This window comes from Oxyura jamaicensis, chromosome 13 (assembly GCF_011077185.1).
Source record: "Oxyura jamaicensis isolate SHBP4307 breed ruddy duck chromosome 13, BPBGC_Ojam_1.0, whole genome shotgun sequence".
Taxonomy (NCBI): domain Eukaryota; kingdom Metazoa; phylum Chordata; class Aves; order Anseriformes; family Anatidae; genus Oxyura; species Oxyura jamaicensis.
Window position 1 is genome coordinate 14,488,538 of NC_048905.1, and position 13,650 is coordinate 14,502,187.

The window sequence follows — 13,650 nt, forward strand, 5'->3', positions numbered from 1 at the left end:
TGTAAGAGCTTGACTAGGGAATGGATTCAGAATAATCATTCTCCTTCTTCCTGGTCCTTCTCTAGGCTCTTGTTAAGAAATGTTTGAATGCACTGAAGTGTTAAGAGACTGGTAGCTCGTTAGAATAGCAGAGAGGCTGCAGTTTGAGGGGAGGCAGAGAAGAAAGGAAGGAAGGAACCGGAAGAAACTTCCTTTGCCAGGAAGATTAAAAGCATTTCAAACTGAGAAAGAAGTCTGCTTTCAGATCTTCCAACTGCATGCTTTAAAATCAAATGAGCTAGAAATTTTGTTTGGCTGCTGCGATGAGCATCGATCTTTATGTCTGGCCCTGGACCTGGTACGCACACGCATGTGCCCAGGCTGATTGCAACCCACTGCAGCAAGTGAGTCCTGAGTGAGATGAGAAACCCACCCTTGCTAAATTTACAGCAGTTCCATGCTGAATGCATGCTAAAAAAAACACCCAGCAGCTTAAAATTTCTTGCTCACTACCCATTGCCCAGCTCTGGTTGGGAATCTTCAGGGCTGGCATCTCCTGGTGCTTCTGCTTTTTAATACCATGCGTCCCCTGCAGTCTTCTCAAGTGCCGTAACCTTTGGTATCAGACCAACTTTAAATAAGAAGGGCAAAGCCAGCCAGCATCCAGTTTTGAAGCAAGAGCAATATCTTTGTTGTGGAGCTTGCTGGCTTGGGTAAGGGGTCAGTTCATGTCGCCTCTAGGAGCAAGCAGCTATGCTCCGCGGGGCACAGCCCCGGGGTAAAGCAGAGCACAAGCACGAAGCCTGCAGAGGGAGGCCACGGTAACTGTGGGGACAAGGACAAACATTGACCACGAGCTTTCACTGCCAGCCATCTCAAAAGACAGGTAGTAATGTTTGCCTCCCAGGATTGATTCAAGTGCAAGTTGGGATGTCTGCGTGTTTGTTTGTCACTTAAGAAGGACTGGGGCAGGTTCTCCATGGATCCGACCCTGGTGGCAAACAGGAAAGAAAAGGTAGCGCGGCACAAGGGGTGATGCACATCAGAGCTGAAGCAAGGCAGAGGGCAGGACTTCAGTGCTGACATCCCAGCTGTGTGCTGTAACTCCATCCCCAGCACTTGTTGCCTGCCCCAGGAAGCGGGGTTAACAAGGAAGATTTGCTTACTGTGAAGGGTCTTCGTTTTTGTGAATTTATTGCAGGCCAGGAGGACAGTCTGTGGAGCAGAGCTGTCCTGCGCTGCTCGCAGATCTGCCCTGACTCTGGCAGGGTGCTAACATACCTCTCATTTTTGCTTAACTGGGCTTATGTGCGTGCAGAGTTAGTTCATGTAATCATTTACAGACATGGAGATTGAGAGCGTTCAATTAGATTACACGTGATTAGAGACACTTGCACTTAGTGAGGATGGATTAAGATAGGTTTAAGAGTTCAGCACTGAAGTGGTCGAAAATATTTGTGAAGCACAGCCTTAGCCGTTCAGCTGTAAGATTCTGGGAGCCCGAGAAGCCCATGTTTCATTTCACAACAGTGCACAGATGGGAAAGTGTGTTTGCAGATGCTTGTCTTCTGTGGAAGGGATTTAGTGGGAGTGTTTGTCTTGGACTTTTAGTATTATTCAGACACAGTTCTGGTTTAGTATGGATTGTAAGTGAGAAATTTACCCCAGTTGTACTCCAGTTTATCTTCAGAGTTCACTCGCACAAGTGTGGTACAGGTGGAGCAAAAGTTGCTGAGCTCCTGCCCAGAGTGTGGGGATGCAGTGGGGAGAGGGACTGAGACTTTTTGGTGACGGCTTTGAATCCAGGCCCTCAAATGAGGATACCCCAAACTCTTAAGTCTGTAAAACCCTGATTATTTGGCTGATGTGCACCTTGGTAGGCAGATATCCAGAAGTCCAGGGAATTAAACCATAGCCTGGTATGGATTAGCGGGGTTGGCTTTGGAAATCATACGTGTATATTTTAAGGGCTGAATTAAGCAATTTAAATCATCAAGGATGTTTAACGTTGTCAAGTTTTCCTTCCTTACATTCTAGTTGAGTTGAAATAAAGATACGAGGGACAATCTGTCAAATCTCCAAAACAGGCTGTTCACCTACAAATTGTCCTTTTTATTTTTAAAAGTGCAAATAATGGCACCGGTGCCTCCAAATCACTTTGGCAAGTTTGAATAATGCCTTCCCTAAAACTGTCTGTTGTTCATCCAAATGTGCTGACTTGAGTTTGGACACTAAGAGAAGCCAGATTGCCCAACTGGGGTGTGTAGGTACCCTGGCTTGAAACTTGGCTTCTTGTCCCTATCACATGTATTTTTCACCTTGGGAACAAAAATATATATATTGCCAGCTTGTTCATACTTCATCTCAGCTGGTCTCTGTATGGTTGCTGCAGTGCTGTGATCACTGGGCTGGGCGTTAGGAGAAGTAATTCTCTGCTACTACTGTCGTGGTTGAGAAAGCAAGTAATCCCTCTTGGTGTGTGAGCACGTACTTAGCACACAACTGAAAATAGCTTTATCCAATTTCTCAATTAAAACAAACTCAACCCTAGCCTTGAATTCGAAAGTCTATTCATCGGCAAAACTCATTAACTTATCAGTTTGTTGAATATTTCCAGGACTCAGCCCACATCTCCAGAAAAGACAATGCAAAATGCAGTTTTAACAAAGTCGTAAGAGAGGTGGGAGCCCTTCTTTCTCTTGCTAATGTGTTTCCAGCACTGTTTTGCATCCTTATGACTCTGGGGAGCAAAGTCTGCAAAGAACATGATTAAGCATTATCATCATGATTTCAGAAGCCCTTCTGTTACACCAAGTAATAATTCATTTTCCACCGTTGTGCACACTGATATTACTGGCTGAGCTACAAGCTAGACCCTGGCACTTGGACAAAAGATGGAGAGAAGCCGTAAGCTAGCAGTAACCATTGTCAGTAACCATGTTTTTTTTTTCCACTCCTGACTTTTATACTCAGTAAAGCCGAATAGGCCCATGGGCTGGAATTACAGTCCTGCCGTAGGTTTGGCAATGTGGGTGAAATAAAGCTGTTCTGTTACTCTGGGGCATTTTGGTTTATGGTTATAGTTTTCTGTGGGTTTGTAAGACAATCTTATGTTTTCCTGGAGGCACCATTTTAATTCTGAGGGCAAATCATGACCAGTGTTGGATTCATGTGTTTAATGAGCTTGCTGTAGGTAGAAGTTGCTCTCTGTTAATTAAAGCATTCACTTGGACTCCAAATTAAAGCCCTGTCTGGAAGCAGGGGAGCAGCAGCCCCTGGGTGTGGATGTGAGAGGGTGGCTGAGGCTGGCAGGAGAGTGGAGCGTTGGGGTAAAAAGAGGTGCGTGAACCCTTATTCTTTTTATCCCTGTTTTTTCCTTCCGATATAGCCACCTCGTGCAATAAAATGATGGCTGTGATGTCAGCTGAGCGGTTATTACAAGGAGCTCTCGCTGCTCGTAGCCCTAGATGCAGAACTGGAGACTGAGCCTCCTTTTCCCAAGCAGGGAAGAATGTTTTCATTACTATGTTAATTCAGTCTGTCCTGCGATAGTGATACTTTAATTGCTCCTCTGTTTTCCTCAGACATAATCCAATTCCCTTTGGCCTCCTAGTTTATCCACACATTAATTGGGTTATTGCCTTGGAAAACAGAAGGGCAAATATATCGCTTAAATTTTATCACAGACAATTAATAAGCATGACTGAGATTTTTAAAGTGCCCTAATGCAATTAGGTGCCGGGCTCCCAGGAGTTTCAGCGGGATCTGGGTGCCTGCTTCCATCACACCTACTTGGAAATCCACATCCCAGGTGCATAAGGAAAACTGCGTTTATTTGCTGCGTATTGAACGCTTCAGAGATTCTCCTTTTCGACCTCAATTCCTGATTCTACAGTCTTTAATCTTGTAAATCTGATTTTGATTTAACATAGTAAAATTCCTTTTGATTTTCTTGATTAAGGATTGCAGGGTCAAAGCCTTTGAAGTACAACTGAAGGCATCCAAGTATAAAGAAGGGGAACTGGGGGACTGGTAATGGGACAATCAGCTGTTCTCAGTCAGGACTAAAGTATGTGTTGGAAGTGACTCCACGCTTGCTCAGCCTTGTGGCTGTGGGACAGGAGTCCATGCCTGGAAATCTAGTGGGAGGCTGAGTGACAGCCTTGTTCAGCAAACCCAGAAAGCCCTGAAGCTGCGACATGTCCCACAAAATCACCACCATTGCTACAGAGCCTTCGTAAAGGGAATGCGTGTGTTGAACTAAGCCCTCTCTGTTGTTATTTATTTGGGGTGGGAATCAACCACCACAAAAAACAATAGAGCGTGATTGGATGATGCATAGTAGCGATAAGAATATATTAAGTCACGCAATATCTCTTCCATACCAGTAGAGGTATCGCAGCCATGCCCTACCCATGTTCCATCCGTGTGGCAGCAACGATGAATTTTCTTTGAGCTAGCAAGGCAGAAACAAGAACTGCCGAAGCACCACACACTACTCTCACACCCTACTCTCTCTTCCTATAAAACTTGCAGTGAATAAAAGTGACATGGATCATTTTGGGAGTTGCTAAAATTGAAGCTGAGAGCTGGGGCTGGGTCCTCCTGCAGCATCGCTCGTGCAGGGAGTGAAGACGCAGGGCTGAGCTGGGGTCCGTGGGCTTGACCTTGGTGAGTGCCGGACAAGATGTGTGTAAATGAGCTGCTGGATTCCTGTGATCATTTCTCTTGACCTGTATTTACCATGTTGTACGTGGTAAAACTTTTGTGGAGGAGAAACAAGTCCCTCATACTAAAGGTTCAGGGATGTGCTTCCGTGCGTCCGTCCCATGGAGGGTCTTCACATCTCATCCTAAAGAGGCTGGTGTTGGCTGCCATAGGATATGGGTTTGGTTAAACCGTGAAAACCCAAACTAAAGAAGTTGGGTTTAGGCCAAAATCAGTTTTCTTTACTGGAACTTGTCTCATGTCAAGTTATTATTGGTTTTAAATCACTATCAAGTAACTTCTGGTGAGATGTGAATTTGGGCTTTTCATGAAGCACCGTGTTCCAAACCTCGACGGATGGAGGAGTAATGAGCTTATTGGTCCACTTGGGTACTTCATGGAGCCGGGCAAAGCATTCGCTTTGGTCTCTGACTCTTCCATGGGAATGCAGGTTGCTATGACCATCATAAATATCATACTAAAATCTACAGGCATACTTGGTGTGTTGTCTGCAGTTCTTCCGCTTCCAGGAAACACCTTTAAATTAAAGAGAAAAACTCTGTGTAATTAAACAAAGCAAAATGCTGCAGCGAGGGATGTGGCATCCAGCTGTGACCATGCTAAATACTGATGTTTCCCTTCTCTCAGAACAAATTAAAGGAGTCACAGTCTTGTTTCAGCTCAGTGAGGGGTTTCCCAAGCTCACTTTACCGATTCACCATCACCACTGGTGGACACGTTCAGCTGTATGCTTGTACAGAGGGAAGCTCAGCTGCCGGGGTTGAACGCGTGGAGCACCTGAACCAGCTTGGGAGCACCTGAACCAGCCCAGCCACAGCACAGCAGCTGGAATGGAGCCGTGCCAGTGTGTCTGGGAGCTCGGGCAGAGCCCTTCCAGGGCATCGCTCTTCCTGCTGGAGGCCTGACAGTGTTTGTGCCGCTACTCAGCTGCCTTCCAAACCTGCCAGCTTGTAGGACCGAGTGGTGAGTTCTCCCTGGGGGAAAGTTCCCTGCCATTTCATTTGGAAAACATAAAAATGAAACATGGAGATTCTCTGTAGCGGTGGATTTGGAAAAGAGGAAAATGACTGCAGCAGTTTTTTTGTTAAATGCACACTGCCATGACTGGAGGGAGGCTGCTGCTGCTAAATTTGGGGTGGATTAAAACTCCCTTGTAGTATAGGGCAGAGTATTTTCATTTGGAGCTTGGAGTCCATCCAAACCAGAAATGTAGAAATACAGAACAAGCCGTGATTCTAAGAACTGCTAGAGTCTATCCTCTCATCCATTCTCCCTGTACAAAACAAACAAACAAATGCAAATTTTTGTCTCCTGACTGACTCTTGCTTCCCTTTTTGGCTGCGCAGTCATTTCAGGTAAACGCTATCAGACAAGCTGGTTCTATTCTTGTAAACTTAAAAGCTCAGGGACTCATTTTATGAGACTTCTTTCTTATTGCAGGCTTCTGAGTTTTCACAAAGGCCAGTACATACTTGCTGTTATGTTTGGGTTTTATTTTAGTAATGAAAATATCTTAAATAAGGTCTCTTATAGGCTCATCATCTTTATTTGTTGTTGGGCTTTGTTGATACATTTCAGGGTTTATTAGCTACGTGTATGGAAAACACCCTAAATCTGATCATCTGCAGTATCTTTATTCAGGCTGTGTGGCTGACTGCACTTTACAAGACTTGGTGACATTTTAAGTACTTCATCGAAACTACAGCTATAATAAGATTATTACTAGGTTATTGATGTTAAATATAATAATAACCACAAGGTTTAAAAATTGTTGTATGCATTACAAATGTGATAAAATGTATCATTGATTATGGTGAATTTATTCCTGATTCTTTATGGCTGCGGCTGCCTACCCATTTGAACTGGGAAAACCCTGATGATCATGCTGAGAAGAAGCTGAGCTCCCATCAGTTTTGCAGCATCAGCCTCACAGACATAAGCCAAGATAGGGAAATGAAAATATTGTTTGGGTTGGTAGCTGATCTCCTCATGTGTATGTGGGAGGGGGGCTCCAAACTCAAGAAAAGCAGAGAGCACAGCGTTGATTTCTTCCAACTGTTTCCAAAAGACCAAGGGGTTGTGGGGAGTTGGGTGTTCTCCCCAAGTGATTTTCCCAGTCTGCTCTTTGAGCTGTCTTAGCCTGGCTCCGTTCCCCGCAGAACAGCTCTCCGGATTGAATGGCCTAAAACCTGTAGGATCAGCAAGAAATTAGCAGGCACGGATGGGAAATTGAGTCCTGTCACTAACTTTGAACAGGCAGTGTAAGATCTTCAGGATAAATGAGAAGGCTTAAGGGAAATGTGGTGCTTAAAGGCCTTTATTACTTACAGTCTGCAGTACTGATCTTGATTAATAGCTCTGTAATGCTAGCAGCACCGTATCCAGATCAGAGGGAGCTCCGCACGCTGCAGCTATGCAGGGCCCCCAGAGCCCAGTCTGAGGGGCACAAAGATAAGATAATTCATGTGGATGTAAAAAAAATGGAATGGCAGAAACGGGAACGAGGGCAAAGGTGTTAAAAATGAGATTATGTATTTGATCTGTTTCGGTTAGATCACGTGTGTTGTACCTATGGGATTTGTACATATGGTATTTGTACACAGGCTGTATGCTCAGAGACCTGTTCGCCCAGGTACCTTACCTCTGCCTGGAGTTGAGTCTGGGGTGTTGAAAATTGCTGGATGTGATGCAGGTTGTACCCATCCTTTGGGTGCCACAGCACAACTTCTCTCACCCAGCAGGACTGTCTGAGGCTGCGAGGTTTTCTGACTGCTTGGGATGTGCAGGCTGTAACTTTGTCACCTACGCTTGCTCTGTCACTCCAAAAAGTCAGCTGTTTAGCTGGGAGATGTGAATTTCCCATTCGTACCAGCTGGTGACCTTGAACTGAAGATGACCACTCTCCGAGCAGAGGCAGCTGAGCGCTGTGATCCTGAGCTGGCAAGGAACCCACGTCCTACCCTGCCTTTGCTGGACACAGCCAGCCTAGCTCCTGTGAGATCAACAAGCCAAGGTCTGATCTCGGTTATATTTGTGGAGTTGTCCCATGTCTGTCCTGAATAAATCAGTCTTACCCTGCTCAGGAAAGCAAGCTAGGTTTTATTCCTAATTAAGTCAATGGGAATTCTGCCATTGACTGCAGCAGGCTTGGGTTTCTTTTGTGAATAAGGGCTTTCGGTTTAATTTAACTGTATTCTACTGGAGAAGGCGGTCTTGTCCCAAACCTTGTCCCAGATTATTGTCCCAAGTACTTGGCATCATCTAAACCCGGCAGCTCCCATCTAAAGGTGCGTTGCATTTCCCATATAGGCTGCAGGAATATTCAGTTGGCTGAGATGCTTCCCTCTCACGCTGAATCAACGGCTCTAATTAAGCATGATGACAAAATATGAGGACTTCTATGTAATTATGGCAACGGCACCACCTGCCTCTAATTAAGCTGCCAAAACATTTGGTCTAAAATGGTGCAATGAATAAGGAAAAAAAAATATATCCAATATTTTGGCAACGCAACAACAGGCTGGCTTTCCTCACATAATTAGCTCTAACTAAGTGTTGTTAATCTGATTTCTGATTAATAGGCTATTTAATCTTATTGCAGCCTGACAACACCGAGTTGCCTCTGGATTAAGTTTCCACCTAAAAAGCTATTTTTTTTAGGAGTTTTAAGGATATATTTCCATAAGAAGCATTAGAGTTCCTTACCATTCCTATGGTTCTTCACGAGAGCCCCAAAGGTTACATTCTTTGAATTCACTGAACTTTAAAGCCACTTACTCAATTGGAAGCCAGAGGAAAAGCTATTTTTTTTCCCGTTCCTAATTCCTTGTACAGAGAAGTCGCGGGTGTGACTAAGTGGGAGGAGGAGGGATGCCCAGAAACCTTACAAGCTCCGCATGTTTCAGAGGGGCTGGTGGGCTGGCAGAGCTCTGCGGGCCGCTGGGATGCCCTGCGGTGTTGGGTGCTGGTGGTTCCCCCCAGAAGCGCTTCTGGGGCTGGAATTAGTGACAGCAAGTAGGGGCATATGATGCGTAACAACAACAAAGCAGCCCAACCGCTTTTCCAGGACTTGTGTGGCCATTTGGGTATCTGAGCTGTTAATGTAACCTGGCATGTTAAATCAGACATGATCATCACTGTGCAAGAGCCAAGCATACCAACAGTACAGATGGGCAGCAGATAATGAAGGCAGCCATGGCAGAGCAGCGTAGAACTGCTGATCGAACCACGTCGATATATGGGCCTCATGTTTCTGAAACTCAGTGTTTGAATACCAGGATGAAAACAGGTACCTGTATTCGCTGTAGTTGCTAATTATTTAAAAACAAGTTTTTAGCCACTTTCTTGTGTCTTGACCTGGCTGCCCTAAATTTTTGGGGGGGCATGAGTTTTCCACTGCCTTGTGTCCCCTGTAATGATTGGTGACTCCATAAAACGGGTGAAATATTTTCTGCCAGCTGTGGTGTTTTGTCTGTTCTCTTGCCCCATCGAGGCTCTTTCCCATAGCAGGGTCTGGGCTGGGTTATCTACTCCTGCTCCAGCTGGAAAATCTTGACCAGCTTTAAAATTCAGAGGACTTTCAAGAAAGCCCAAGCACTCAGCTAGTATTAAAGATGACTTAATTCAAAGGATTTGATGCAATTTTCTCGGCCTGAAGTGATGCCAATGGCAGTGTTCTTGTATTTGGTGTATTGCTGGGGCAGGGGTGAGTTTTTAGCATCTGACCAAACGCTTCCTGGTGCAGGTCACTGCCGTGACAGCGCGGATCCCCAGGCATGAACACTTTGTCAGTGAGGCAGCCTTTCAGTGTGCTCACGTGCCCCTTGGAGTCAGGTGCAGAAATACTTTTGTTATCTCCTGGCTCCCTTTCTGTGAGCAGCGGGTTGGTTATCTAGCCAACCTTAACAGATTTGCTAAATAAAACCGTAATTGACGGGTTGTGCCATGGCCTGCCAGGAGAGAGGCAGCAGTGTAAAACACAGCCTCCAGGTTCCGCCCACCAACACCACTTGAGATGTCGAGTGTCCTCAAGATAACACCTGCTTTCCGCACAGCTGCGTGATAAGAAAAACTGAGGGTCAGAGATCTCATTTCATGCTGATAGAGTGCGTGGATCCAAATCCCACTGCAGTGGGCACCCCACGTGCTGCTGACACAGTGCTGTAGCTGGTCACTCGCTCACCATGTGCTGGTACTCAGCCAGGGTCTCTGATAATTCCTAAATCCTGTCGAAACCCCACCCTGCTGCTCCAAACCACCAGCAACAAGCCTTAGGTGACCCCACCTCACTTACACATCAGAGTGGTGAATAAAATGCTTTGACTTTTTTTTTTTTTCTGCGCTATCTTGTTTATTAAAAATGTTTTCCTACGCAGATTTGGGAATGCCCTATGTTTACTTCTAAGTGTGCTTGGTAAGATTTGTTTTCCTAAGAGCTGATCCAGGAACTGAACAAATGAGCTCCTGAGCTATCGAAGGAGATGGTTAGGGTCAGCTTAATGTGTTCCATGATTAAAGTACACACTGCTGGGTAAATACAGGGAGGAATTATATACTATTTGACTAGCTGCTAATTATGGCGAGCACTTCCCAACTGCACTTCCTTTATAAAAGATGAAAGTCAGATCCCTCAAAATACTCGTATTCAGTGCCTTTGGAGAAAATGGTCTGGTAAATAAAACAAGTATTACCGCTGCAGTTTGTATCATGCTGCTTTTGCATGCTAATCTGAAGTTCCCCTGAGATAATTTGACAAGAAGGCCATTAATGCAAATTTAAGCATGACCTAGAAAGGATTTATTTTTCATGTACCATTTTGTTTCTTTGCTATTGTTATTTGTTTTTCTTTATTTTAAACTGTCTAGTGTTTGGGGGTCGACATTCCTTGTTTTGCTTTCCTCCTTTATTTTTATCTCATGGCCATAGTAGCGTAAATCACCCCAAAAGAACTCTGTTTGCTTTCAGATGAAATGCAAGAGTAAGATAGGAAAGTGTTGCATGTAAAGAAGAGAGTTTATGTGGCAAACGCTAAGTATAGTTTGGAAAAAAACTATCTTTGTAGGCAATTTGGAAAATTTTACATTAATTTATATTCTTTTACTGAAGAAGTTGTGTGCAAATTAGCATTATGGACACCTGAGCTTTTCCTATAGATCTGGGGAACCCTGCATTGTCCAACGGTGCCAACTGACTGGTAGAATTAAGGAAATAATAACACACCCCCCATTCTTGCTGATAGCAGGATTAAGCATTCCTTTTTCAATCATTCAAATTTAATTTCTTTAATTTCTAGGGATTTTGTAGTTTTTTTGGTCTGTAGTTGTGATGTTCATGTGGGGTGTCCAATGTAAGAACAAGCAAGGAACAAAATCAACCACTCGAGGATCTCAGCACTTCGGAGTTTCCCTACATGTTGTGAAGAATAAAGAGCTGCCGTCACTGCCCCTCCAGCCTCTTGCAGTTCCCTTTAGGTCTGTGACTATTTTGGCCTCTGTGCCCGTGCATTTTTCCCCTTTGGACTGCTGATGGCAAAAGAAGAAGGGTAACTTTCAGCTCCTGAGCGCCAGCAGGGGTTATTGCCGATGGTGGCACCGAGCAGCACACGAGGCACACCCCAGCTGCTTCAGGCCTGCTTCGTATTTCCCTTTTCATGTCAACACGGCTGCTTTACATACAGCTGAAGGGAACGCGAAACACTTCATCTGGAGCAGTCCTGAGGCAGCGGGACGTTGAGTGGCTCAAGGGTATGGGGTGACTGAGTGGCCGAGGCTGAGGCAGGTCGGGGTGCGAGTCCCAGCGGGGCCCGAGCTGTGCCGCCCACGCTGCTGCTGCCCGCCTGGGAGCAGCGCCGGCAGCGATCGCGCGACGGCCAGCGTTCGCTGACATCCTGCCAGCATCTGCTGCTGGAAAACATGTCTCATGTCCAGCCCGCTTGACCCCCTGTCGGAGTAACTTGTTTTGCCATTTGTCACTGCCAAATGTTTCTTTATTCTGCCTCAGTCATTTGGTTTGCCACTCATTTGACTCCCTGCATAATTAACTTTGCCAGCCAATTGACTCGCTGTGTAATTATCTTTGCCAGTCACTTTGGTCTCGGCGTATTAATCACGGTGTCTAACGGGCCTCGGGGCAGGCTGCAGCACCGGGATGGCAGCAGGTGCCAGCCCTGGCGCCCGCGGGTGCTGCCCGGCATGGGGGGAGAGCCCCAGGGCTGCCCATGTGGCCGGGGCAGCTGCGGGGCTGTGCTGCAACATGCTGCTTCTCCTCCCTGACCCAAATTTAACTCCACTTCCCAGCAGTGCCTCCCTCCAGCCCTGCCCCTCCTCGTTTAATTGCTCTTGTTTCATATCGTGTCAGTCTGCTTTTGTCAGCTCCTCTGATAAAGCTCCACGTGTGCTGTACCACGCTCACTCTGCGGCCCAAGCACAGCCCACCTGCAAGGCGTCCACAAATTCTTTGTTCGACTTCAACCGAGGGGCTGTTTTTGCAGGATGCCTTGGAAAAATCGTCTGACTTAGAGTGACAAGTGTGAAGAGCAGTTGCAGACAGTTTATACATCCTCCTCATGGAAAATAAACCCGTTAGTGTACGCCATATGCTACAACGAAGTGGCTCTTGGCCACGCAGCTGAAACGCCCGAGCCTTTCCTTGACTCTTTGTCTGCTCATCTATTTGTCTTCAGAGCAGGAGCCCCGACCAGCTGACATTTCTCCGTCTGTCCTGTTTGCCAAATAGCTGTGGACTTTTTAAATAATGTAGACAAAAGGGTTGGATGTTATCAGGAAAAAATAACGTAATGCCCAGGTTTATCATTTAATCGCAGAATAATGTACTTGGAAAAATGGAGTTGCCTGCCCACCATTCAGAGAGGTTTGTTTTCCTCCTTTGGCACACTTTGCCTCTAAAATCTTCCTCGTCTGTGCTTTGTTCTTCTTCTGCCCAACTTCAGCCCTAGCCCCTTTATCGCTTAATGAAATTTCACACAACTTCATTCCCTGTTGGATACACTTCAGCTCTAAAAATACAATCCAGCACCAAAACTAAGGAGACTTCCAATCTAATTTTCCCTGGTAGTGTTTTCTAGTTTGACTAGACAGATACAATCTATTGCTAGGATTTTGGCCTCTGTATCCTCTTATATTGAATGGTTATTTCATAGTTTAGTTACTCTCCTTGCTTAGAGGACCTATAACAAACTCTTGTAAAGAGCTGTTTAAAATCTCCCATTCCTCGATATTTTCCTTTTGAATGTAACCAACAATGTCTTATTTTTCTAAAGTGTCAAGGAAGTTAAATCCCCAAATGTATTTCAGAACGACAACGACGTGAGTCTATCCTGTGTGCAGGAGCCTATTATTTCACCGAATTTTGGCAGAGGTAGCCCCAGGACAGGAGCCTGGCATCTCGTGTGGTTCGGGTGACTCTGCCCTCAGCCAGCCTGCGTGGACACGGTCGTGCCACAGTGCTCGTCTCAGCCATGGGTCGACGTGGCACGGCGCTGGGAATGACTGGTGTGAGTCTTTTGTTCGTGCCGAGGGGAGGCAAGTATTCCCCCACCTCCCAACTCGTCTTTTGGTCTCCAGCTGTTAACGTTCTCTAATGTGTTCCTTGGAGAGCCTGAATTACTGTTGGTAGTGGTTTTGTTTTGCAAGAGTCCGAGCTCTTTGGCTGACTAACATGTAGACAAATCATCTGTCCTGGCTTGGACTTCCCATAACTTCCGCATAACAAAAGGAAAAGGAGCGATCCCATCTCAGCTGTCCTGCGCTCTCACGCCTGCACTTCGCTCTGGGTGAGATAAGGCTGCTCTGCTGGGAGGAGATCCGAAGTTCACAATCTGGAGTTTTTCTTCAGAGCTTTAATAACTTTTTCTTAAGAAAAAGGAGCTCGTGTGTGAAGTACAACTGCTGGTGTGTTGGGTTTTGTTGTTTTTGCTGAAGTGTC